Source organism: Oncorhynchus clarkii, chromosome 23 (genome assembly GCF_045791955.1).
Source record: "Oncorhynchus clarkii lewisi isolate Uvic-CL-2024 chromosome 23, UVic_Ocla_1.0, whole genome shotgun sequence".
NCBI classification, from domain to species: Eukaryota; Metazoa; Chordata; class Actinopteri; order Salmoniformes; family Salmonidae; genus Oncorhynchus; species Oncorhynchus clarkii.
This window is the reverse complement of record NC_092169.1, coordinates 31,593,211-31,616,020: the sequence shown is the minus strand read 5'-3', so window position 1 is coordinate 31,616,020 and position 22,810 is coordinate 31,593,211. Positions and strand designations below refer to the sequence as shown.

At 43.8% G+C, this 22,810-nt stretch overlaps 1 protein-coding gene across 4 annotated transcripts in view; it reads right to left on the bottom strand.

Moving 5' to 3' along the window:
- LOC139381725 (BAR/IMD domain containing adaptor protein 2b) overlaps nt 1-22,810 on the bottom strand; it is a 151,479-nt gene that overhangs the window by 115,823 nt on the left and 12,846 nt on the right. The window contains exon 1 of one of the 4 annotated variants that reach the window (XM_071125453.1): nt 15,922-16,000. The exons of the other annotated variants lie outside the window; for them this stretch is intronic. The gene's annotated coding sequence lies outside the window, so the exon portion shown is untranslated. Of the gene's footprint in view, nt 1-15,921; nt 16,001-22,810 lie in introns of those variants that run through there. 4 annotated transcript variants of the gene reach the window in all.

The window sequence follows — 22,810 nt, the reverse complement described above, 5'->3', positions numbered from 1 at the left end:
TGTTTTCAGAGGGGTGTGGTTTAAATAGCTTGATAACTACTCTACTGGTGGAAAAATTTGACTGTAGGGTGTCAGCAAATATAATTGAAAGTTTACACCATTCATCTATGGCAATGATACTTATATATTTCCATCTGTATCTGGTGATAGCTAGTTACTGGCTAGCTAGGTCTTCAGCCAGCATGGAACAAAAGGGGGAGAAGGGTCACTCAAAACTCTGACACAGTTGTCATGTTAATACATCCGTCACTGCTGCTGTGAACCTCATTACGAGAGATATAAAAAATGGCGAGCTCATTAACATTTTTTTTAACCAACCTTTATTTAACTAGGCAAGCCAGTTAAGAACAAATTCATGTTTTACAATGACGGCCTACACCGGCCAAACCCTAACCAGGACAACACTGGGCCAATTGTGCGACGCCCTATGGCACTCCCGATCACGGCCGGTTGTGATACAGCCCGGGATCGAACCAGGATCTGTAGTGACACCTCTAACACTGCGATGCAGTGCCTTAGACCGCTGTGCCACTCGGGAGCATATATAAGCTCCCAGCCCAATCAGAAGGAGGCAGCGATTCTTCCCCCACCACAACATTTTCCAACAATGCACCATAATTGACAGTATGCTGCATTTAATATACAGCAAAACAGCAATATAGTTATATTTGTTGAATTACATGGAAAACCTATAAGCAATTGTTAATAGTGAATATGCAATTATATATTAGAGCAGACCAACTGTTTTATTAGAGCATTTCATTTGTTCACAACGAAAAGGGAAAGGGAAAAGGGGAGAAAGGAAATTGCACCAGCATCTAACCCAAGATGTATAATAATATCCTCAACAATCCCAGCACCCCTTCTCACTACTTTGGCCCTAACTGATCCTACACCAGGCTGTTGGCCTGAGAGGCTGCAACCTCTTCTCTCAAAACCCTCTGTAGTAATTCTGCACTAAAATATATGACACCCCAAAATGTATTTGCTACTACTATCAATTCAATCTTCTGGGATTTTCTTTTCATCTGTGCGGTACAATTGAGGACCATCGCAATAAACGCCAAGAAGCCAACCTTACTAAAGCACAAACTGTTTAGGTCACTCTGTACTTGCCTACTACTCACAGGGATCCTCTCAGGCTCCCTTACCCTTTATCCACCATCCTCTACTTTCCTCTCTGCCTCAGCATGTGACACTTTCTGAACTGCTCTCACCCTGGAAACTTAAACCTGTCTCACTCGCACGGAACATTTCTGATCCCTGGCAACATGGCCACCCCCACAATTGAAACACACCACTTTTCCCACCATAATGACACACTCCTTTGTCCTATGCTCTTTTGTACACTTCTCACACCTCGGAATCTCCCTTCTACATACTGCTGCAACATGACCATAATTTGGCACCTGAAACACCGTAGTGTGTTCGGAAAACATGCTCTCATAGGATATCTTACATACCCAAGCATGACTTTATCCGGCAAACACATTGCATCAAAACTCAGAAGGACAGACAGGGTCTCCTCAGTCTCGTGCTCACTGCTGGGTCTGCGTCGCATCAAACAGTGCACATCACAGACACCGGGGATCCTCAACTTCGGTCAATCTACCTCAACGCCACCCCAGTTATTAATCCTTTCAGTGGCGTTCTGCTCTGGAGACAAAAGCAGGGAAGAGCTCTCGTCCTGAGTCACGAAACGCGTAGTGCCCTCTCCTTCTGGGCAGCTGACACACAAAGAAATCCACAAAAGTCCATTTCGGGATACTTTGACTGAATTGACAGAACCCAACTCCTTCTTCACGCAGTCTGAAACCACAAACAGGTCGGCCAAAATGGACAGATCAATGTTCTCGATGAATCAGAGTCACCCCGGGCATTTCCCTGATCATTGGGGTGAGCATCCTGGGCATTTCCCTGATCATTGGGGTGAGCATCCGGGCATTTCCCTCATCATTGGGGTGAGCATCCGGGCATTTCCCTGATCATTGGGGTGAGCATCCGGGCATTTCCCTGATCATTGGGGTGAGCATCCCGGGCATTTCCCTGATCATTGGGGTGAGCATCCCGGGCATTTCCCTGATCATTGGGGTGAGCATCCGGGCATTTCCCTGATCATTGGGGTGAGCATCTGGGCATTTCCCTGATCATTGGGGTGAGGCTCAGAAGCCTTTACTTCACCTGTCTGCGCAGATTTTTCCTCTTCATTTTGTTCTGGTCATATTTCTGAGAGTTCACCAACTTCTCAGGGTTTTCAGGAAAGGAGCATGTAGTTATCTGTCCTGCACTTGACTCAAAGGTGAATGTACGTGGCTTTTATTTCACCGACATGGGTTTGTACCTCCCCCCCATCTGTTAGATCAGAAGTATAGCTTAACCATGTTTTGAAGCTATACAGATTTTGTTTATATTGACTTTGTTTACAAACATTGGAGCTTATATTTGGGGTTCTGAATTTATGTCCCTTTAAAGCCAGCTAATCATGGGCCCAGAGAGCCAGCTCCAGAAAGCCTCTCCTGCTTAGTTCCAGTCTCACGCAAATCAACTCAAAGCGTCCGACACGGCAACCGCCAGTCATCATCCTAGTGCTCTTGTATATGCTAATAAGGGACTTGCCTAATTCAGAAAGGAGTTTCCCCTCACTAAGACACACACACACACACACACACACACGTATGTCAATTAATGTTAACATGGCTGATTCCAGCTTAATCCATTCTCAATCAGCAACACAGCTTGTTCATTTAGCAGGACTAAAACAGATTAAACTATAAACACCTACACACAAACATTCTCTCGCTCGCTCCCTTTCAGAAAGCCAATATTTGAAGAGATTTTTGTACAGAGTCACACAAAGCTTTTTAAGGAGAGGCGTAAGCCTTATGTTTGCAGTTCTAATTTGGCTCATGTGCTTTAGCCATGTATTTACATTTGGCCTTGTGTTGAACCATATCTCTAATTGGTCAAGCTAATTAAATATAGATCAAATATAGATCCATCTAGCCTAATGAAAGCTGGAAATGGATTCTCAATGATACCAAATGCTCTGTAAAAAGTGGGACGGCATAACTGTTCGTCAGAAGTGCTTTTACTGATGGGAATGATCGAAAACTACACTTTGGCTCGTTCAACCTACTGTATTCAATTTGTCTGTAATCGAAAAATGTATTAGTCAGATCAATGTGATTTTAAAATTGAATGAAAGCTTCAAAATTGCTTTCAACACCACATGCATAATATACGCATTGACTAGCGGTGGGGCAACGTAGCGGCGGCAGCCTATCAAAGGAGTTGGCGGCGTGGCCTATTGGGGACGTGGCTTTCCGTTTGTTATTTTTGCCCACCCGTGAGAGTGAATGTCATTCTAGTTCATCTGGTCTATTGTATTTGCTGTTCAACTGTGATCTATGGTACTGATGTTGTGGTTACTAAATATAAAATATTGTGTAAAAAGTAAGTTATTTCAAGTTGGTTGACATGGAATTGATATAATTGCTTCTAACCCAATTGAAGAAATGTTGATAGGTAATTCCATAGTCAAAAACAAGAAGAAAAATGGGTTGTATTTACATTCAATATTAGTTAGTATTTGTTCTTATTTTAGGTTTAGCCAAAGAGGAAAGGTAGGTTGGCATGGTATTATATACACTAAATATACAAAAGTATGCGGACACCCCTTCAAATGAGTGGATTTGGCTATTTCAGACACACTTTTGCTGACCGATGTACAAAATCGAGCACACAGCCATGCAATTTCCATAGACAAACACTGGCAGTAGACTGGCCTTGCTGAAGAGCTCAGTGACTTTCAATGTCATAGGATGCCACCTTTTCAACAAGTCAGTTTTTCAAATTTCTGCCCTGCTTCCCCGGTCAACTGTAAGTGCTGTTATTGTGAAGTGGAAACATCTAGGAGAAACAACGGCTCAGCCAAGAAGTGGTAGGCCACACAAGCTCACAGAATGGGACAGCCAAGTGCTAAAGCGTTTAAGACTCATCTGTCCTCGGTTGCAATGCTTACTACAGAGTTCCAAACTGCCTCTGGAAGTAACATCAGTACAATAACTGTTCATGAAATGGGTTTCCTGGCCGTGTAGCCGCACACAAGCCTAAGATCATCATGCACAATACCAAGCGTCTGCTGGAGTGGTCTAAAGCTGGCCACCATTGGACTCTGGAGCAGTGGAAATGAGTTCACTGCAGTAATGAATCACACTTCACCATCTGGTAGTCCGACAGACAAATCTGGGTTTGGTGGATGCCAGGAAAACAATTATCGATTATTATAATAATTATTATTAATAATTATAATTAATTATTATTTTCCAATTTGTTCAAGAGATTGAGAGAGGGGTTAAGAGGTGAGGAGACATCCACAGGCTTCACGGTAGAACAGAGATAAAATACCCCATACTGTGTGTCTGAGGGTGTGTATGTGCATGCATGGGTACGTGTGTGGAGAGTGTACGTGTGTTAGTGTGAGTTTGTGTGTGTTCATGCATGCGTGTGCACATGCTTGCAGGTTGCTGCTGTTGCTTGACCACATGTGCAGGAGGTACAGTACTGAATAGATACGGAATACAGAAGCAAAAGCAACTGAATTCAGAGGAAGAGTGTCTCATTAAGCTACAGTCTCTCAAAAACAGAGATTTCTGTTCTAAATGGCATCCTATTCCCTACACTACCCCCTAATGGTCCTGGCAAAAAGTTGTTCACTGTATAGGGAATAGGCTGACATTTGGGATGCGTGAGGCTGCCATTTGGGATTCAGCCTCTGTCTTTGTTATGCTAATGTATTTAGCTGGATGAGGAAAAGGGAGATCTTTATATTATATTAAAGATGCATTTCAGAGGTTACGTATACTTTTTATCTAGTAGATCTGAAATTAGCACTCACAAGTCAAAACAGGTCCTCAAAACTTCATCCAATTGTGTACAATGCCATCCATTTTGTATGATATGTTACATCTTGCAAAAAAATACAATATATTATATACATATTTTTAAAATATTCATATATAATATATTTATTTTTATATATTCAATTCGTATAATATGTTACGAATTACAATTCATACAATATGTTCTGAATTTGTAAGCATTAAGATCCCGTTCTATCTTTTTAATCACAGCAGTGCATGGATGGATAGGTGCACAGCAGATTTATGGTATCCTGTAGCACAAACTCCAAAAAGTTCTGGGACACTGTAAAGTCCATGGAGAATAAGAGCACCTCCTCCCAGCTGCAGACTGCACAGAGGCTAGGAAACACTGTCACCAGCGATAAATCCACGATAATCGAGAATTTTCAATAAGCATTTATCTACGGCTGGCCATGCTACCCCTACCCTGGTCAACAGCTCTGCACCCCACACAGCAACTTGCCCAAGCCTCCCCCATTTCTCCTTCACCCAAATCCAGATAGCTGATGTTCTGAAAAAGCTGCAAAATCTGGACCCCTACAAATCAGCTGGGCTAGACAATCTGGGTCCTCTCTTTCTAAAATGATCACGCAAAAATGTTGCAACCCCTATTACTAGCCTGTTCAACCTCTCTTTTGTATCGTCTGAGATCCCTAAAGATTTGATAGCTGCCGCGGTCATCTCCCTCTTCAAAGGTAGAGACACTCTAGACCCAAACTGTTACCAACCTATATTTATCCTACACTGCCTTTGTAAATTTGTGATCTAAATTTGTGATCTGTTTGTTAACCAAGTTCACAAACAGATCACCGACCATTTAGAATCCCACCGTACCTTCTCCGCTGTGCAATCTGGCTTCCGAGCCGGTCACTGGTGCACCTCAGCCACGCTCAAAGTACTAAACAATATCATAACCGCCATTGATAAAAGACAGTACTGTGCAGCTGTCTTCATCAACCTGGCCAAGGCTTTCGACTCTGTCAATCACCGTATTCTTATCGGCAGACTCAATAGCCTTGGTTTTTCTAATGACTGCCTCGCCTGGTTCACCAACTACTTTTCAGACAGAGTTCAGTGTGTCAAATCGGAGGGCCTGTTGTCCGGACCTCTGGCAGTCTCTATGGGGGTACCACAGGGTTAAATTCTCAGGCCGATTCTTTTCTCTGTATACATCAATGATGTCGCTCTTGCTGCGGGTGATTCTCTGATCCACCTCTACACAGACGACACCATTCTGTAGTCTTCTGGCACTTCTTTGGACACTGTGTTAACAAACCTCCAGACAAGCTTCAATGCCATACAACACTCCCTCTGTGGCCCCAAACTGCTCTTAAATGCAAGTAAAACTAAATGCATGCTTTTCAACCGATCGCCGCCCACACCCGCCCGCCCGACTAGCATAACTACTCAGGACGGTTCTAACTACAAATACCTAGATGTCTGGTTAGACTGTAAACTCTCCTTCCAGACTCATTCCAATCCAAAATTAAATCTAGAATCGGCTTCCTATTTGGCAACAAAGCATCCTTCACTCATGCTGCCAAACATACCCTTGTAAAACTGACTATCCTACCAATCCTTGACTTCGGCGATGTAATTTACAAAATAGCCTCCAACACTCTACTCAGCAAACTGGATGTAGTCTATCACAGTGCCATCCGTTTTATCACCAAAGCCCCATATACTACCCACCACTGCGACCTGTATGCTCTTGTTTGCTGGTCCTCCCTTCATATTTGTCGCCAAACCCACTGGCTCCAGGTCATCTACAAGTATTTGCTTGGTAAAGCCCCGCCTTATCTCAGCTCACTGGTCACCATAGCAGCACCCACCTGTAGCACGCTCTTCAGCAGGCTTCAGCAGGTATTTATTTCCACCTTTCCTTCCAGTTCTCTGCTGCCAATGACTGGAACGAATTGCAAAAACCACTGAAGCTGGAGTCTTATATCTCCCTCTCTAACTTTAAGCATCAGCTTATACAGCGATGCAGCTTAAGCCCCACCCTCTTCAACATATAAATTAACGAATTGGCGAGAGCACATGAACAGTCTGCAGCACCTGGCCTCACCCTACCAGAATCTGAAGTCAAATGTCTACTGATGATCTGGTGCTTCTGTATAAAACCAAAGAGCGCCTACATCAGCACCTAGATCTTCTGCACAGATTGTGTCAGACCTGGGCCCTGACAGACCTGGGCCCTGACAGACCTGGGCCCTGACAGACCTGGGCCCTGACAGTAAATGTCAGTAAGACTAAAATAATAGGGTTCCAAAAAAGGTCCAATTGCCAGGACCACGAATACAAATTCCATCTTGACGCCGTTGCCCTAGAACACACAAAAAAAACGATACATACCTCGGCCTAAACATTTTACATTTTTTTTATTTTTTATTTAACCTTATTTAACTAGGCAAGTCAGTTAACAACAAATTCTTATTTACAATGACGGTCTACCCCTTCTACGCCATCCAAAGGAACTTAAAATTTGACATACCAATTAGGATTTGGCTAAAAATACTTGAATCAGCTATAGAACTCATCGCCCTTTATGGTTGTGAGGTCTGGTGTGGGACAAACACTAAATTGAGACTGCATGCAGAATTCTGCAAAAATATCCTCTGTGTCAAACGTACAACACCAAATAATGCATGCAGAGCAGAATTAGGCCGACACCCTCTAATGATCAAAATCCAGAAAAGAGCAATTCAATTCTACAACCACCTAAAATGAAGCGATCCCAAAACGTTCCATAACAAAGTCATCACCTACAGAGAGATGAACCTGGAGAAGAGCACCCTAAGCAAGCTGGTCCTGGGGTTCTGTTCACAAACACAAACAGACCACACAGCGCCCCACGTCAGCAACACAATTAGACCCAACCAAATCATGAGAAAAGAAAAAGAGATTACTTGAGACATTGGAGAGAATTAACAAAAAACACTGAGCAAACTAGAATGCTATTTGGCCCTAAACAGAGAGTACACAGTGGCAGAATACCTGACCACTGTGACTGACCGACAATTAAGACAACTCAATGGCAAAATCCATTTAACGGCAAGATAATGGAATTCATTGCCCTTGACAATCAACCGTTCTATGTCGTGGGTGATGTTGGCTTTTCTCCGACTGGTCGAGCACCGGTACACAATACCAAGTGTGCTATTTTTCAGATGTTGCCCTACCGGAGTTACACAGTAATAGCGTCAGTGCTATTAGCTTCAAGACTGACATTTGGACCAGCGATATCAGCCCCATGAGCATGTTGAGTCTGACAGCACAGTGAGTCATCGAGGATTTTGCACTGAGGAAAGTCGTATTGCATGCTCATGAATGTGCTGGTTGTCATACCACTTCTGCCATTTCAATGGCATTTGAGAACATGTTTGAAACGTTGAAAAATGAACACGCTCGCTAGCACCATTCAAACAACTGACTTGAGAAATAAGCTCATCAACTGCGCCTGCAGCAGACGTGATACCCTCTGTCATGCATTGAAACACCTGCTCAACAAAACTGCCGACACAGGCTGTGAACAAGCGATTCGGTGGCATTCTCTCTTTACTGTATCGCCACCATGCTCGATGCCACGAAAAGTATAGCTACAGTATGTACAAGGACCGCTACTTCGATGCAGACAAGAAATAAGGTTTACGTGAAATGTCATATACAGAGCTGGACAGGATGGAAACGAACACATTGACAGTGCGCACCGAGGAAGAGAAGCCACGGACAGACAGCGCTGAAACACTTCTACTAGCCCCGGGCTACTAACTTTAAACGCTGTGTGGCCCGCGTGCTAGCGTAGTAACGACTACTCTGCGGCTTCCCTGTCCCATCTATTGTTGCCCCCTGGACCCTATGATCACTTGGCTACATAGCTGATGCCTGCTGGACTGTCCATTAATCACAGTACTCCATTCTGTTTATTTTTTAATTTGTAATTTAATTCATGAATTAATTTTTTTATCTGTTGGCCCCAGCCGCGAACTCAGGCTCAGTGTGTAGTTAACCGACCCTCTCTGCCCATTCATCGCCATTTTACCTGTTGTTGTTTTAGCTGATTAGCTGTTGTTGTCTTACCCGTTGTTGTCGAGGTTAGCTCTCCAAATCAACACCTGTGATTACTTTATGCCTCGCTATATGTCGCTCTCATATGTCAATATGCCTTGTATACTGTTGTTTAGATTAGTTATCATTGTTTTAGTTTACAATGGAGCCCCTAGTTCCACTCATTATACCTCTGATATCTCCTGTGTCCCACCTCCTACACATGCGCTGACCTCACCCATTATAACCAGCTTATCCAGAGATACAACCTCTCTTATCATCACTCAGTGCCTGGGCTTACCTTCGCTGTACCCGCACCCCACCTGTCTGCACATTATGCCCTGAATCTATTCTATCACACCCAGAAATCTGCTCCTTTTAATCTTTGTCCCCAACGCACTAGGCGACCAGTTTTGATATCCTTTAGCCATACCCTCATCCTACTCCTCTGTTCCTCAGATGATGTGGAGGTAAACCCAGGCCCTGCGTGTCCCCAGGCACCGTCATTTGTTGACTTCTGTGATCGAAAAAACCTTGGTTTCATGCATGTCAATATCAAAAGCCTCCTCCCTAAGTTTGTTTTACCCACTGCTATAGCACACTCAGCCAACCCTGATGTCCTTGCCGTGTCTGAATCCTGGCTTAGGAAGGCCACCAACAATTCTGAGATTTTTATACCCAGCTACAACATTTTCCGTCAAGATAGAACTGCCAAAGGGGGAGGAATTGCAGTCTACTGCAGAGATAGCATGCAAAGTTGTCATACTTTCCAGGTCTATACCCAAACAGTTTGAACTTCTAATTTTAAAAATGAACCTCTCCAGAAATAGGTCTCTCACTGTTGCCGCCTGCTATCGACCCCCCTCCGCTCCCAGCTGTGCCCTGGACACCATTTGTGAATTCATCGCCCCCCATCTAGCTTCAGAGTTCGTTCCGTTAGGTGACCTAAACTGGGATATGCTTAACACCCCGGCAGTCCTACAATCTAAGCTAGATGCCCTCAATCTCACGCAAATCATCAATGAACCCACCAGGTAGAACCCTAAATCTCTAAACATGGGCACCTTCATAGACATTATCTTGACGAACTAGCCCTCCAAATACACCTCCGCTGTTTTCAATCAGGATCTCAGCGATCTCTGCCTCATTGCCTGTGTCCGCTATGGGCCCGCGGTCAAACGCCCACCCATCATCACTGTCAAACGCTCCCTAAAACTCTTCTGTGAGCAGGCCTTTCCAATCGACCTGGCCCGGGTATCCTGGAAGGATATTGACCTCGTCTCGTCAGTCGAGGATGCCTGGTCATTCTTTAAGCATGCCCGGTTCAAAAAATGCAGAACCAAGAACAGATATAGCCCTTGGTTCACTCCAGACCTGACTGCCCTTGACCAGCACAAAAACATCCTGTGGCGGACTGCAATAGCATCGAATAGTCCCCACGATATGCAACTGTTCAGGGAAGTCAGGAATCAATACACGCAGTCAGTCAGAAAAGCAAAGGCTAGCTTTTTCAAGCAGAAATTTGCATCCTGTAGCTCTAACTCCAAAATGTTTTGGGACACTGTTAAGTCCATGGAGAACAAGAGCCCCTCCTCCCAGCTGCTCGCTGCACTGAGGCTAGGTAACACGGTCACCACTGATAAATCCATGATAATCGGCCATGCCTTCCTCCTGGCTACTCCGACCCCGGCCAACAGCTCCGCCTCCCCCGCAGCTACTCGCCCAAGCCTCCCCAGCTTCTCCTTCACACAAATCCAGACAGCAGATGTTCTGAAAGAGCTGAAAAATCTGGACCCGTACAAATCAGCTGGGCTAGACAATCTGGACCCTCTCTTTCTAAAACTATCCGCCGCCATTGTTGCAAACCCTATTACCAGCCTGTTCAACCTCAATTTCGTATCGTCCGAAATCCCTAAAGATTGGAAAGCTGCTGCGGTCATCCACCTCTACACAGATGACACCATTCTGTATACTTCTGGCCCTTCCTTGGACATTGTGCTAACTGACCTCCAAACGAGCTTCAATGCCATACAACTGCTCTTAAACTCTAGTAAAACCAACAAGCATCACCACCCTGCCCGACAAGCATCACCACCCTGGACGGTTCCGACCTAGAATATGTGGAAAACTATAAATACCTGTCTGGCTGTAAACTCTCCTTCCAGACTAATATTAAACATCTCCAATCCAAAATCAAATCTAGACTCGGCTTTCTTTCTTTTTTTTCGCAACAAAGCCTCCTTCACTCACGCCGCCAAACTTACCCTAGTAAAACTGACTATCCTACTGATCCTAGACTTTGGCGATGTCATCTACAAAATAGCCTCCAACACTCTACTCAGCAAACTGGATGCAGTCTATCACAGTGCCATCCATTTTGCTACCAAATCAGCTTATACCACCCACCACTGCGACCTGTATGCTCTAGTCGGCTGCCCCTCGCTATTCGTCGCCAGACCCACTGGCTCCAGGTCATCTATAAGTCTATGCTAGGTAAAGCTCTGCCTTATCTCAGTTCACTGGTCTCGATAACAACACCCACCCGTAGCACACGTTCCAGCAGGTATATCTCACTGATCATCCCCAAAGCCAACACCTCATTTGGCCACCTTTCCTTCCAGTTCTCTGCTGCCAGTGACTGGAACGAATTGCAAAAATCGCTGAAGTTGGAGACTTTTATTTCCCTCACCAACTTTAAACATCAACTATCTGAGCAGCTAACCGAGCTGTACATAGTCCATCTGTAAATAGCCCACCCAATCTACTGACCTCATCCCCATACTGTTTTTGTTTTATTTACTTGTCTGCTCTTTTGCACACCAGTATCACTACATGCACATCATCATCTGCTCATTTATCACTCCAGTGTTAATCTGCTAAATTGTAATTATTCGCTCCTATGGCATGTTTATTGCCTTACCTCCTCATGCCTTTTGCACACACTGTATATAGACTTTATTTTTTCTACTGTGTCATTGACTTGTTTATTGTGTTATTGGTTTGTTTATTATTTACTCCATGTGTAACTCTGTGTTGCTGTCTGTGTCACAATGCTTTGCTTTATCTTGGCCAGGTCGCAGTTGCAAATGAGAACTTGTTCTCAACTAGCCTACCTGGTTAAATAAAGGTGAAATTTAAAAAAAATAAACATTAAAAAGGTTGGATGGGGAGCGTTGCTGCACAGCTATTTTCAGGTCTCTCCAGAGATTTTCGATCGGGTTAAATTTCCAGGCTCTGGCTGGGCCACTCAAGGACATTCAGAGACTTGTCCCGAAGCCACTCCTGCGTTGTCTTGGCTGTGTGCTTAGGGTCGTTGTCCTGTTGGAAGATGAACCTTCAACTCAGTCTGAGGTCCTGAGCACTCTGGAGCAGGTTTTCATCAACGATATCTCTGTACTTTTCTCTGTTAATTTTTCCTTCGATCCTGACTAATCTCCCAGTCCCTGCCTCACCATAGGGATGGTGCCAGGTTTCCTCCAGACGTGATGCTTGGCATTCAGGCCAAAAAGTTCGATCTTGGTTCCATCAGATCAGAGAATCTTGTTTCTCATGGACTGAGAGTCATTTAGGTGCCTTTTGGCAAACTCCAAGTGGGGAGGAGTGGCCACTGAGGAGTGGCTTCCATTTGGTCACTCTACCATAAAGGCCTGATTAGTGGAGTTCTCCCATCTCCACAGAGCTCTGTCAGAGTGACCCTCGGGTTCTTGGTCACCTCCCTGACCAAGGCCCTTCCCCCCGATTGCTCAGTTCGACCGGGCAGCCTGCTCTAGGAAGAGTCTTGGTGGTTCCAAACTTCTTCAATTCAAGAATTTTGGAAGCCACTGTGTTCGTGGGAACCTTTAATATTCCTTCGACCTCATGTCTTGGTTTTTATTCTGACATGCACTGTGAACTGTGGGACCTTATATAGCCAGGTGTGTGCCTTTCCAAATCATGTCTAATCAATTGAATTTCCCACAGGTGGACTCAAATCAAGTTGTAGAAACATCTCAAGGATGATCACGGGAAACAGGATGCACCTATTTCGAGTCTCATAGCGAAGGGTCTGAAAACCTATGTAAATAAGGCATCTGTTATTTTATTTTTTCATAAATTTCTAAAACCCTGTTTTCACTTTGTCATTGTGGGGTATTGTGTGTAGATTGATGAGGAAAAAAACAACAATTTAAATCCATTTAGAATGTGGAAAAAGTCAAGGGGTCTGAATACTTTCTGAATGCACTGTAACTGTACAAAAGTCAACATTTAAAGGACTATTGCAGTCAAAAACATGATTTGCCTGTGTTTAATATATATTTCCACACTATGAGGTTGGCTCAATACAATGAAATTGAGAAAATTGTGATAATGCACTTTTAGTGTAAGAGCTGTTTGAAAAGACAATGTAAATCCCCTTTTCTCATTGTCCTCTTTTTGTCTCATACATAATATCATTACTACGTTCTATATGTTTCCTCCAACACTGTCCTTACATACAGTATACAATACACCAGAGAAATATGTCAGCGATACCACAAACACATTACATTTACCGCATGGATAAGCACACACACACACACACACGAATGACCTTGACACAATGACAGCTCTGAAGAATTTGAATGAGCACTGATGTTGAACGTCATTGCCAAAAGCAAAATAGAAACCGCATTAGAAATCCACTCATGCAGCACAGAAATCCAGCTATTCTTCCATTCCTAGTCACTACCTATTACTATGGTCCCATGGTGTTATCCCCCCTCCCTCCAGCTCCTCTAAAAGATGGCCATTACATGCCTCTGCCCCGCCTCTGTGTGTCAATGATTGGGCTAAAACTGTCATGTCCGAGTGTCCTCAAGGGAGGGCATTTCAGCACTGCCAATGTGTGTGTGTGTGTGTGTGTGTGTGTGTGTGTGTGTGTGTGTGTGTGTGTGTGTGTGTGTGTGTGTGTGTGTGTGTGTGTGTGTGTGTGTGTGTGTGTGTGTGTGTAGCCCATTTCCCTTTCAGATGAGCTGTTATCTGTGCTCAGGCAAGCCAGCAGAGAGAGAGAGAGGGGGGAGAGGCATCACCCCCTCTAACACACACACACTGTGAAACCCACTCCAGTCAGGGAGAGGAGAGAAACGGAGAAGGGAGGGGACCGGAGGAGAAGAGGCACTTATGCAGCCATATTTCGAAATGTCGGAATTCCCCCGCAAAAGGGCACCTCGTTTTGATTCCACACGTTTGGCTCGTACCACTGGAAACCTGAAGCGATGGGAGGGGGGAGAAGAGGGAGTCTCCTCTGCCGTGTGTGGTGATAATCTTCACTTCCGATTGCTACGCACACTTGGAGGTGGTATCCACCACTCCTCATCACATCCATCACCTCCTTCCATCTACTCACTCTCACACACACACACACACACACACTTGAAGGTGGTACCCACCCCTCCTCACATCTATCTATCTATTCATTCACACACACAGGTTGTTGTTGAGTGATGGATTGCTGGATGAAAATCAGCCTAAGGTCAATGTTTCATTAAGAAGCTGATTAATTCATCATGTGCATTTAACATAGTCAGGGAGATAAATAAAATCATCTCTCTCTATTTGAACCTTTATTTAACTAGGCAAGTTAGTTAAGAACAAATTCTTATTTTCAATGACGGCCTAGGAACAGTGGGTTAACTGCCTTTTTCAGGGGCAGAACAACAGATTTTTACCTTGTCAGCTCAGGGATTCGATCTTGCAACCTTTCAGTTAGTAGTCCAACACTTTAACCACTAGGCTACCTACCTGCCACCCCAGAAAGAGAGAGATAGAGATAACGAAAGCGAAAGAGAGAGATAGATGGGGAGAGAGAGAGAGTGGAGGTACCCTAACAGAGTGCGAGAAGAAGTTACATTACAAGGATCAGATAACTGTTCCATCACGTAGAAACAACCCCTCCTCTCTCAATCTCCCCCTCTCCCCTTCCCTCTCAGATCTGAGATTAAATGTCACCCTAAAAGCTACCTGCAAGAGGGAGGCATTTCTCCAGGCAATAATATACACACACACAATGTTCTTTCTTCCCCAGTCATGTTTCTCTCTCCCTCTAATTAGAACCAGAACCCACACGGTAATTTCAAATAAGACGGAGGGATAGAAAATCTCTCTCTGCCCCCCCCCCCCCCCCCCCCCCCCCAGTGTTCTCTGCCTCGCTCCTCTATCCCCCACCCCCTCCCCCTCTTCTGAGAGCTGTCCCAGTAACTTTCCTCTCATCCCCTGCCAACCCCCTTCCCCAGAAAACACCCACCTCTCCAGTCCCACAACTCTGGTTAGATAATAACTGACAAAACTTGAAAATAAAAGAGAGCCGCACACACTAGGAGCTCAGATGCAAAAATTGAATCGTTTCGACAGCCATGGCTGTCTTCATCAGCGTATAATCACAAACACTGCGGGATGACTCGTTTATGTAGTGTCAAAAGACACAGGTGTCTGTAATCGTGGCCTAATATCATTGGTTAATTATCAAATATTAAAATGGCATACAAAGAACAGCATACAAACAAAAAAAGGATAGCATACGATCATAGAATCATTTGACTACACAAACTACACCTAAATGGTGCTACGATGCTCTGAGATACGTACTTTTAATTCGCGCTTTGTTTTACCCACATAATTTTTACCACAAGGACAAGTTATAAGATAAATAACTGACAAAACAACAGCTCACAGTACTGCAGAACCATATTCACAGCAGATGCATAGAGTGCTGCCTCGAGTTGCTACCTCTCCCCACTTTCACTACCTCTCCCCTCTTTCATTACCTCTCCCCTCTTTCACTACCAATCACCTCTTTCCCTGATCTTTCAATCTTCTGCCAGATATACAACAGTACATGTGTGAACATGCAAGCACACACGCAGTCAGTATGATGATGATGACGACGAGTATCACCAAACACAGCTGCCAAAGAATCTCTGTAGCTAGCTCCTACCGTAGTTGAGACAAAGAAAAAATAAGTGAAGCGCTGTGACTAATCTAAGATAAATCACTGGTTTGTAACAATAACACTGCATGGAGATAATCCTCTAGTCTTAATAGAACTGGAACACTCTGTTAAGTACTTTAGCATTAACATGGGATCAGAGAGCAGAGAATTCACCCAGAATGACCTTGGATTAATTAATATGGCCGCCGTGCCGCCTCTGCTGCTGAGTCACTGTCTCCATCCCAAATGGCAGCCTATTCCCTATATAGTACACTACCTTTGAACAGAGCCCTATTGGCCCTGGTCAAAAGGGCACTATGTAGAGAATAGGGTGCCATTTGGGACAGAGACACAGGCTAATGTAATGGCTACTGCTGTGGTAGGAAATATGATGTCATCCTAGCGAGCGGACACTGATAGAACTTTGTGTTACTTTGAGCGGGCAGAACATTCATTTGGCTATGAGGAGGATGCCAAGAGAGAGAGAGCAGGCGTTCTCTCCTCCTTTCATCCCTCTATCTGCTGCATCCCTCTATCCCCTCCCTAACAGCTGTACTGTATCTCACCTGCAGAGGACTGATACTTGGTCAACAGCTGTTGCAGTCTATGTCTAGGCTGAGATACACACACTCGCACACCCACACACCATCCATCATTTAGAGGACAGGTTTTTACTGACATTGTCTCTGCAGTGTACCATATAAGTGATAACTCACACCTGCCTAAAATGTCTAGACACCACAATAGATCTCCACACCTTTGAACACCCTGGAACAACAACAAAGGTTTTACAGTGTATACTCCAAAGGATATGGAAGCTACCACCTTATTGAAAACACATGTCCACCACCAAAATGATTGTTTTTTGAGAAGGATACTTTCAGACATCAGTGGGGGGTCGTGAGTAATGTCAACAGGAAATAGGTATTTAAACCACTCTGTACTTTTGAAGTGTGAACATCTCAGTAAGCACTACATTAGTCCCTACCCCCAACTGATTAATGACAGGAGCTTTCTCAGAAAACAAATCCCTCTGCCAATGGACCAGTGTTATTGTTATCAAACAACTATTTTAAAGGCGTAGTTGTAGTGCCCAGTGAAGCCTGTGTAAAGTCTGTCCCTGCTAACCATGAGCAATATTTACAGTGGTATGTTCAACAAAGAGTGAGAAGAGCTCTCCGAAGATAAAGAGGGGTGAGGGTGACAAAGGGGGGGTGAGGGTGATAAAGGAGGGGGTGAGGGTGGTAATGAGGGTGAGGGTGATTAAGAGGGGTGAGTGTTACATCTCAGCCACACACACACAGCCATGAGCCGTGAGCTTAGGAGAATATTTATAAGAGAGACACTTTATAACAGTGGTGTGGCTCTTTAATGGAACACATCTGTCACTAAGAGGTTTGAGAACAATGCCGCATTTTATTTAGACAGGCGCTTTCATCAACTGAGTGCCCTTCAGTTACATAGGCTACACACACACACACACACACACACACACTAGAAACTAATGCATGATACTAAGATACCACCTGTTGGGTTCTTACACTTAAGATAAAAAGCCCTTCAATAAATGAAGATAGTCAAGTCAGATAACGTATTATTGGAATCAATCTCTCAGTCTCTACGATCAACAGATCTTGTTTGATTTATTGCTTTGATCATCATAACACAATTGATTAGCAGACTTTTCAACATTGATAATGCCTCTGATTATAACACTATAGATTAGCAAACTTTTAACATTGTCAATGCCTTTGATTAATTAGCATATCAAACCTTTACTGACAGCTCAGTAGAGATGAGATGGAAGGGAGAACATGCAGGCTCCACCATTCATTCAACAGTCAATGTAACGCTATCACTGTCTGTCACAGCCCACCTAAAACCAGCCCCACCTTGATACCCAACATTCCTCCCCTAACAGTACTCGCATGGTGGGCTGTGCAAAAAATACATACAGGCCTGAACTGCGCGCATGCGTGCGCGCGCACACACACACACACACACACACACACACACACACACACACACACACACACACACACACACACACACACACACACACACAGAGAGTTTGTTCTGACAAACTCTCTGTGGGTGCTTCCCAGTCGAAGTTTGCACATATATTATGACAACATTTTGTGTTTTTGTTCATTTTGGTGTTTGCCAGTTGATGTTTATTTTGTGCGCGCACACACAAAAAATCTTTAGGCAAGACGAAGTTCAGTAGCCAAAGTCTGGTCAACAGTGCTACTCTTAGTAGGAGTGGAAACTATGGACAGGATTCTTCAATGAAGTGTTTGTTATCATTCAACAAGAGATGACTAGTTTTCATGTACATTTTTCATTTGAGAAATACTGCACCAAACATTTTAGTCAGGGTTGGGGTCAATTACAATTAAATTCCCTCTCCCTATAAATTCCATCAATTCATTTAAAAATTTCATAGCAACTCTTCAATTCAAAGTATCTCAAAATCCAATTTTAAGTCAATTCAAAACTACAATTTCTAATTCAATATTCTGCCACAACAATTCACATAATTCAATTCCTTCTCTAAACTTCTTTCAACTCAAGCAAAACTCAACCCAACCTTAACTCATGGCATGTTCAAAAGACCGATTTAACCTCTCAAATAACTAAAAGGGAATCTTCCTGGTAAATCTCGAAATGTCCCCTGCACTGAATTTTCAGGAATTTGGAAATTAGCTTAACAATTGCAAAATATATAAAATAATGCAATAAGATCCTTTTCAAATTAAAACATACAACCATAAAGATGAAACAAACATTCTTAAACATAACCCACCCAATTAGTGAATATCAGTTAAGGTAAAGCTGTGTGAACAGCATGAAATAATGCCAAAAATGCTAAATAATCTATTCAACTGGGTAGTGATTACTCTATTATTTATTATTGCGTTAAACAGTTTTCTTCCCCCTTCGTTTTGCTCTAAAAACAATTATAATCACCAAAATCATTTTTGATGATTTTGGGAAAAACCTCAAACAGATTTGCTACACATTTTTAATATTCAAACAAAACCCTTTATGTAACATTTGCACATAATTTTGTTGAGTGCTTAAATGCATAGTTCGAAATAAGACTCATTACAGACATAAGAGGATCGTGCAGCGCCGTGGTCATGTGGGCAATGCAACAAGTTAATATGTGCTTTCACCCTGGAGACCAGGGGTTTAATACCTGTCTCCACCTTTCATTCAATGTGTATGTCTAAATAAAGAAAAAATACAAGAGGTATAGTGGAATTCTACTCTTGTCACGTTCGTTGTAAGAATTATCGGACCAAGGTGCAGCGTGATATGGTTTCCACATGTTTATTTAATGAAACGCACAAATACAATAAAAAATGAACGAAACGTGAAGACAATGGAGTGCTCACAGGCAACTACACATAAACAATATCCCACAAACACAGGTGGGAAAAATAACTACTTAAATATGATCCCCAATTAGAGACAACAATTACCAGCTGCCTCAAATTGGGAATCATACAAAACACCAACATAAAAAATAGAACACAACATAGACATACTAGACCACCCCCTAGTCACGCCCTGACCTACTACACCATAGAGAAACAATGGGGGGTGATTAGTGACGGTGGCGGCTCCGGTGCTGGGCGAAGTACCCACTCAGCTCGCGGATCCGCCAGCATCAGGGGCGGCTCTGGTTATATGTTGTTACTGTTCTCAATAACATTGCTGCCCTGAATTTATCAGGTGCTATCGACAAAGGTCAGTGGGAAAAAGTTGTGATGGACTACTTTCTGGAGGAACATCGTGCCATGCTGACTCTCTCTGACTCTGAAAATGAATCAGACGTTGAGGAAATCCCTGATTTAGGTAAAAACATTTTCATTGAAGACATTGTAGAGTCTTTGAAATGACGGTGATGGGGAAGAAACGGCGATCAACAGTGTTGTTGTCATGGAAGAAATTGACCGAGTTTTTAGATCCATGGAACACAACGGGCCAAACAAGCTGTGCAAACTGTGGAAACGACACAGGACATATTATTTAATGAAAGGGGTTGTAGTCTGCCGAGAAGCTTTTGTCAGGAATTTGTTTTCATCGCAAGTTAAGGCTTGCTGTTAGCTAGCCAGCTGGAGTTTGATGGCTGGCATGCTAGCTAACATTAACATTGAACCTAACTTACTTGGTCAACTTTAGCTATGACAATCGGTTTGTATTGCCAGTAACGTTACTCTAGTGATTGGGATTATAGTTAATTCTTTAGCTAGCTAATGTTAACGTTACATGTCTAAACAAACAACCAAGTTAAAACTTGCTGTTAGCTAGCTGAGGTTAGATGGCTGGCTTGCTAGCTAACATTAATTTACATTTACAAAGTGTGTGTAACGTTAGTGATGTTTTCTCAGAATGCCATTTCGCATCGATAGTTATAGCCTAATGTTAGCTAGCTAACATTGAACCTATTTGGTTAACTTTAGGTAGCTATGACAATCGGTTGGTAATGCTATTTAAAGCCTGCTATTCGTTAGCCAGCTGATGTTAGATGGCTGGCTAGCTAGCTAACATTACGTGTATGAACTGGGTGTAGTGATGTGAAATGGCATTCTGAGAGAACTTCTATTGAATAAAAATGAAAAAATATTTTTATCTGGAATTTGTCTTCAGCATCAGTAGAACACACCTGACTCTCCTCCACCAATCATACAAGGAGAATGGTATAATATCTCCCATAAAAACAAAAAGAGAGCTGTCCCAAGCAAGCAAAGGCAGAAATGCAGTCATCAATTACATGCACCATTTCTCACCAACTGGGGAAACACGTGTGGACCTGAATTGTGATAACTGCAGTGGTCAAAACAAGAACATGTTTGTGCTCTGGTATTGTGCTCTGGTATTGTGCCTGCACAAGCTCCACCACAGTCTGAACCTTAATTTCCTGATCACAGGTCACACCAAGTTTGCCCCCGGCTGATGCTCAGGGCTCATCAAGCTGCGCTTTAGAAAGACCAGAATGAACACTTTGTCTGGGATTGGTGGTGTTGTGAAGGACAGCACTGTGACGGGGTCAACATCCCACAGCTCGTTGGATTGGAGAATGGTACGGTGCTGGTGGAAAGCTATGGCTGGCAACAACACCTGACTCCGTACTTCAGGCAGCTGCCACAGATCAAGCAGTACCAGCACTTTAGGTGAAAATCATTTTCATTGCATTGTATGCGGCTATTCTTCTAATCTAAACTTGGGAGGTGAATTGATGTTGTGCAGGGTTGTAATGTCTTAAGATTTTTTTATGTTGTTATTCCCTGTTTTACAGCTCCGATGCTCTGGAGCCTGGTGTTGTTGTCGCCAAGGAGCGTTCGGACTGTCGGGATGAGGTTTCAGCAGCTGCGCAACGCTGACATACTTCCTCTCATAGATGGTCAGCCTGTACAAGCGCCACCTGGACTGGACACAGCTAGACAAACTTATCTTTTTTAGAAGATCGGGGAGTTTTGCTATGGACATCACATGCCCTGCACCAAAGTCAAGGGTAGGACAGAAACAAATAGGCAGAGCTTTACCTAGCAAAGACTTTTAGATGACCTGGAACCAGAGGGTCTGGCGACGAATATGTAGCGAGGGCCAGCCGACGAGAGCACACAGGTCGCAGTGGTGGGTGGCGTATGGGGCTTTGGTGACAGAACGTATGGCACTGTGATATACTGCGTCCAGTTTGCTGAGTAGAGTGTTGGAGGCTATTTTGTAAATGACACCGCTGAAGTCGAGGATCGGTAGGATAGTCAGTTTTAAGAGGGTATGTTTGGTGGTGTGAGTGAACGAGGCTTTGTTGCGAAATAGAAAGCCGATTCTAGATTTCATTTTAGAATGGAGATGTTTAATGAGTCTGGAAGGAGAGTTTACAGTCTAGCCAGACACCGAGGTATTTGTAGTTGTCCACATATTCTAAGTCAGAACCGTCCAGAGTAGTGATGCTAGTCGGGCGGGCGGGTACGGGCAGCAATCGGTTGAAGAGCATGCATTTAGTTTTACTTGCATTTAAGAAAAGTTGGAGGCCACGGAAGGAGTGTTGTGTGGCATTGAAGCTCGTTTGGAGTTTTGTTAACACAGTGTCCAAAGAAGTGCCAGATGTATACAGAATGGTGTCGTCTGCGTAGAGGTGGATCAGGGAATCACCCGCAGCAAGAGCGACATCGTTGATATATACAGAGAAAAGAGTTGGCCCGAGAATTGAACCCTGTTGTACCCCCATAGAGACTGCCAGAGGTCTGGACAACATGCCCTCCGATTTGGCACACTGAACTCTGTCTGAGAAGTAGTTGGTGAACCAGGCGAGGCAGTCATTTGAGAAACCAAGCCTGTTGAGTCTGCTGATAAGAATACTGTGATTGACAGAGTCGAAAGCCTTGGCCTGGTCGATGAAGACGGCTGCACAGTATTGTTTAATACTTTGAACGTGGCTGAGGTGCACCCGTGACCAGTTTGGAAACCTGATTGAACAGTGGAGACGTTACGGGGGGATTCGAAAACGGTCAGTGATCTGTTTATTGACTTGGCTTTCGAAGACTTTAGATAGGCAGGGCAGGACGGATATAGGTCTGTAACAGTTTGGGTCTAGAGTGTCAGCCACTTTGAAGAGGGGGATGACCGTGGCAGCTTTCCAATTGTTAAGGATCTCGGACGATAAGAAAGAGAGGTTGAACAGACTGGTAATAGGGGTTGCAACAATGGCGGCGGATGATTTTAGAAAGAGAGGGTCCAGATTGTCTAACACAATTGATTTGTACGTCCAGGTTTTGCAACTCTTTCAGAACATCTGCTATCTTGATTTGGGTGAAGGAGAAGCTGGGGAGGCTCGGGTAAGTAGCTCCGGTGGGTGCAGAGCTGTTGGCTGGGGTAGGGG